Raw genomic sequence first — 5,000 nt, 5'->3', positions numbered from 1 at the left:
ACTTTGCAGCTACTGCAGTGTGGCTACAGACGAGGCAAGAAGAAACCAGAGTGGTTCAAACACTTCGGAATTGAATTCACGACTGGTTTTACATTTTCCCAGCAGTTAACTGTGTTGCCGGGGTTGCTACCCGTCAGGGGGCAGCCCTATTCGTAAGTTAAGCCAAAACTGATATTGCTTCACGACAGGTAAACGTAAGCGGAACACGTCTCTATAATATAATAAGAATCTACGTCAGATTACGGAAACTGGCTCTCTGTTCACCTTTCAAGGTCATCTCAAGAAACTGCTTTTTAAAGAATCTTTTTAAATGCTTTATTTTTTTTACTGCACTTTAATTTGATCTGTCCACACTGCTGTATTTAGTACAGCGCTAAGAATGTTGCCACTGTTTTTATAGCGTTATACCAAATTTGTTTGTGACTTTGTATCGTAAATACCCAGTATATATTGGAAATACATTATTATTATTATTATTATTAGTAGTAGTAGTAGTAGTAGTAGTAGTAGTAGTAGTAGTAGTAGTAGTAGTAGTAGTAGTAGTAGTAGTATTCTCTCTCTCTCTCTCATTACAAAAGCTAAAATATATACCTACGACTCTCGGAGAATACAATACCAAGACACAAAAATATGACGTGATCCTTTCTTTCCAGTCTTGATACACTGTTGAGTTTGAGAGGCCCCTGAGCAGACAAGAGTCCATGAGAGTCATTATGCTTGGCGAGTTTCAGCTGGGGCTTCACAGAGCACGTGGTATGATTGAGAGCGGCTCAGTTCACTGATAATCGCAAAACAAAGAGGACCATCATCCCAAAAATACAAATACTGGGCTACGCAAAAGTATAGAGAGAGAGAGAGAGAGAGAGAGAGAGAGAGAGAGAGAGAGAGAGAGAGAGAGAGAGAGAGAGAGAGTCTCGCTATTGCCCTTCCATTAACCAGTTACAATAATCAGGCTTGGCGGCGAGGATTTCATCAACACGACCGCCACCCCGAGCTCCTCCTCCAATGAAGCCTTGTTTGGCCATCTGTCAAACAAACACACCTTCACCTGCTACACCTATGCACCCGCTAGTCACCCACTCCCACATGAACCATCTCCAGCCTAGCCCTTCCTTTTTCATGTGAGAGCATGCCCCTCCCACTTCCACTAAATGAAACCACTGCAGCTCCATTCACCAAATCAGTCTGATCATCGATATACAATAAACAGTTAGGCGTTGGGAGCAGCTACCTCTCTCCTACCCTTCTGCCGAATTTCATCGTCCCAGTGGCGCTGGCACCATCATCATTATATCGAGAGCCATGCATACATACAATATAGAACGCCTGAATTCCCGCCTATCATGTGGCATGGAGTGGTAGGGAATACAAAATTCAGGCCAAAGATCAAGCGCTGGGGCCTGTGAGGTCTTTCAGCGCTGAAAGGGAAATTTGAAAGGTGTGGCAGGAGGATAATCTCAAAGCAGTTGCACTATGAAACAACTATTAGGAGAAGGTGCAAAGTAAGATGGAAGACCACATGAACGGCAGTACAGGCAAAAGAATAAAAGGGGTTGCAGGTCGGGGCTGGGGGGACGCTGCAAAGAATCACCGGGTAAGGTGCACTTACGACGCTATCCCCCCACCCCACCCCACGCCCCCGGGTGCCGCGTATCATGTGGTTGCACGTCAGTATGCCATCAGGATGCCACATCACTACGTACGACAATATACATCACAATGTTTCAGTGCTACAGTCTTTGCGTATTATCTGGTTCCGTTACATCAAATCAGTCTATGCATTGTCATAATACACAGTATAGCCTAGTGCAGTATCGGAGTTCTGACGCTGCCACAGTGGCAGCAGGCAGCAACTACTGAGAAGCTTTCGTTCTGACAGAGGCACCTTCTTCCCCGGTGGTCACTCCGCTCAAGCTGTGAATCCGTGATCATACTTCACGTCACGGGGCTTGAGATGTGTCCTTGGAAACTGCAATGAAACTCAACCGAGACACCAACTACATTAACACGCTTAACAATATGAACAGAGAGAAAATAAATGAAATTAATTGGGAATGCAAATTGCTTTTAGATCCTGAAACGATATGCGTGAATGTCAGAAACCACACACATCTAGCCCTGATACCCAAATAAGCAGAAATATATGACGTTAATCTTAATATACAGTCAGTTCGGCAAACGTGCCTGCGGTAAAGCACTCAATCATCATGCCCAAATCACCACCGTATTAAATTCACTCATCAACAAGAGATCAGCTGTCAATCACTTCCACCCTTTAGGGGAGGCGGATTACCTCGTCGAGGCCCTCCCTTCAGTAGATTTAAATATTATACTTTGCAGTTTCTGAGAGAGAGAGAGAGAGAGAGAGAGAGAGAGAGAGAGAGAGAGAGAGAGAGAGAGAGAGAGAGAGAGAAGAGAATTCATATGACGGTAATCTATCCAAAGACAAAAACTACCCAGGAAAACAAAATCAAAACACATGATCACACCAAACAAAACTTCTAAGTCAATGAAACGTAATATACCTTTGCCCAATTATCATTTACCGCAATTTAAACCAAAGATAGAGCCATCTTCCCCATAACTGAATGTCATCTCAAGTCACAATATTACGGTTATTACCTGGTGGTCCATCCTCTACAATGAAACATACAAGGCGTTGACCATTTTCTTTAATCAGCCTAAAAGCTGTTGCAAAACGAAGAAGAAAAAACCTCAATTGTAATGTAAAGGATAAAAATAGGGGGGGAACTGGTGCCATTTTCTTATCATTAAAAACATAGGGTGGGAAAATTATATTTTCATAAAACCAGACTCACTTTCGCTGTCAATCCCTCAAAATTCCTCAATACAGTGGCAGTCTTGGTGGTGAGTCTTTCATAACAACATACTGAGGGTATATACATGTCACTTTTTCTGCAATGACGACCCTCTGCAAATAAACACTATGGCATAAAAGGGACCCGGGTGCACACAAATACCTCCTCATTCTCTAGATCATCTCTGGACCAGAATGACGAAGATGATGGGAGTCTCTCGAGTGAATCTCACTGCCAAACGTGGCCAGGCACACTCGCTCGCTCGCTGCCCGCTCTCTTCTTTTTTGGATGTTGGCCTCGTGGCTTCGTGCTTACCAAGATGTTACTTCAATTTTAAGGCTTAGTCTGTACGACTAATCTTGCAGTGTGAGAACGACCTGGTAAGAAGAGCCTATAAATAGTAAGTACAGAGAGAGAGAGAGAGAGAGAGAGAGAGAGAGAGAGAGAGAGAGAGAGAGAGAGAGAGAGAGATACAAGTGCTATCAATTTCAAAGCAATATAAAATGTAACACGAGTTTACGACCCAGAGAGAGAGAGAGAGAGAGAGAGAGAGAGAGAGAGAGAGAGAGAGAGAGAGAGAGAGAGAGAGAGAGAGAGAGTGCAACCAAAACCACGTTCACCCTCAGAAAAGGCTCCCAAGACGAAGCCAAGAAGGACCTTGCAGAGACCAAATCAAGGGCTGGACACCTCACAGGAAGCCCTTAGGCAGAGTGGATCCTGCCGCTTTCAGACTCTCTCTGACTCATGAGAAACAGAATGAACACTTGTCCATCAGAGAAGATTTATCGATAGTCTGTATAATTCCGTAAGTGTTATCTTTTCTCTCGCAACTAGCCAAAGAGAAACATAGCACTACGATCAACCTAAGTAACTGATCTGAAAGAACGGATGCGTTCTGCGTTCTTCCTAATTACACAGTGATCTCTAAGTTATACGAGACCTGCGTTCTTCCTAAATAGAAAAAGTCACTTAACAGACGGTCATTCCACATACATCACATAATGAAAGACAAACTTAACATCTACTTTTATAGCAAAAATTCATCCGAAAAGACAGCGTATGGCAACTGTGTGTGTGTGGTGATGTTTCCAAGTGGTTCCGACTCTCTCAGAAGGAATGTAAACACAACTCGCTGTTCTATCCATTTCAAAAAAGTAAGAAAAAGAAGCACCTTAATGCCCTTCAGGGAACAATATATTAGGAGCAAGGACTGCAGTTCCAGGTGAAGCCGCAAGCAGTACTGGAGGCTATGCCTCGAGACTACGCGCAACCACGTAAAGTGTACATGTTATTATGCCTGTTAAAAGCAATACCACTAGAACAATATGACTGTGTATTTCATTCCACCTTTCGTTTCTACTGGGTCTGGGCGGCTAGGAAAGGGCATTTGACTGCCACTCCTACTGGCATCTTCATTAAAATAATTAATGATTACCGTACCAATAAATAAGCCCCAACATATTTTAAAAGAACACTCCTAACTAAACTGCGGACGGCAGCGTCCCTTAAGAAACCCACAACATAATTCTGGGGGAATTAAATATTTGGGAGGGAGGGGGAATTCTATTGAAGCAGGTCAACCTCACTGACACAAGATATCAAATTAATTTAAGCAGCCATGACGGCCTAAGCAGACCCCAGTTACCCAAGACTCTATGCAGCAGGCTTCTGTATAACATGCGTGCGATTTCACCTCTCTCTCTCTCTCTCTCTCTCTCTCTCTCTCTCTCTCTCTCTCTCTCTCTCTCTCTCTCTCTTTCTCCCTTATCCACTGGGAAGTCAAGGAGACGCGGTCATCGAACTAAATGACCTTATTATCTAAGGTTGAATCCTCGTCTACTCAATACACGATAACATTTAAAAAGAAACAGTGACTTCTGAAAATGTGTAGTACAGTTCCTCCATAAATACCTTTTCCTATGCTTTATTAACACTTGACTCAACCTCATAACTCCCTAAAATGGCTGACTCTTCAAATTTGTGAATACTTTCAGTGCCTGGCAAAAAATCATTATTGAAAATACAACAGTATCGCACTGAACACGACTTAACATTGAAAATCTCCCGTGGCCAACGAACGAAAGTGAACTCCTCTGACATGAAACCCCTCCCTCCCTCCCCCTCAAATATGAAGAAAAAAGGGGAAGACAAGGAGGCAGTAGAAAAGAAAAATACACCGAG

The 5,000-nt window shown here is 43.2% G+C and overlaps 1 protein-coding gene and 1 long non-coding RNA gene across 16 annotated transcripts in view; one reads left to right on the top strand and one right to left on the bottom strand.

Moving 5' to 3' along the window:
• LOC136847896 (uncharacterized) overlaps positions 1 to 2,401 on the top strand; it is a 5,147-nt gene extending 2,746 nt beyond the window's left edge. The window contains exon 3 of the long non-coding RNA XR_010855880.1: positions 1 to 2,401. This exon is cut by the window's left edge and continues 1,451 nt beyond it. This is a non-coding gene — a long non-coding RNA (uncharacterized lncRNA).
• Fit1 (Fermitin 1) overlaps positions 1 to 5,000 on the bottom strand; it is a 261,078-nt gene that overhangs the window by 200,137 nt on the left and 55,941 nt on the right. The window lies entirely within an intron of this gene.

This window comes from Macrobrachium rosenbergii, chromosome 17, assembly GCF_040412425.1.
Source record: "Macrobrachium rosenbergii isolate ZJJX-2024 chromosome 17, ASM4041242v1, whole genome shotgun sequence".
In the NCBI taxonomy this organism is placed as follows: Eukaryota; Metazoa; Arthropoda; class Malacostraca; order Decapoda; family Palaemonidae; genus Macrobrachium; species Macrobrachium rosenbergii.
The sequence above is the reverse complement of the archived record's forward strand: the minus strand, read 5'-3'. Positions and strand labels throughout refer to the sequence as shown.